Source organism: Nematolebias whitei, chromosome 7, assembly GCF_014905685.2.
Source record: "Nematolebias whitei isolate Nwh7 chromosome 7, NemWhi1, whole genome shotgun sequence".
NCBI classification, from domain to species: domain Eukaryota; kingdom Metazoa; phylum Chordata; class Actinopteri; order Cyprinodontiformes; family Rivulidae; genus Nematolebias; species Nematolebias whitei.
The window spans coordinates 22,343,957-22,344,341 of NC_056504.1; positions in this window are offsets into that span (position 1 = coordinate 22,343,957).

A 385-nucleotide genomic window follows, 5' to 3' on the forward strand; every position below is an offset into this window, starting at 1 on the left:
TGATTCCCTCAAGGCACAGTGAAGGTGCTGAGAGCTGCAGAGAGGCTGATTCATGGAGCTTCAACACAGCAACCTCCAAACATGTCCACCCTCACACACATCGTCTGTGAAGAGACTGGACCAGAGCAGGCAGCACAAGATAATAAGACAGTGACAACAACGACAACAATAGACATACACAAATGATTCATACAAATTTTTATTTTTTTATTGTTTGTTTGTTTTACAATTGAAAAACAGTTTGTTATCCACTGTTGTCATCACTTTGTTAAAATCCAGGTCGATCTTGTAAATGAGTCTTATTGGCTCAGTGGGACTAACCTGTATCAATAAAGGTTGAACGAATATATATATATATATATATATATATATATATATATATATA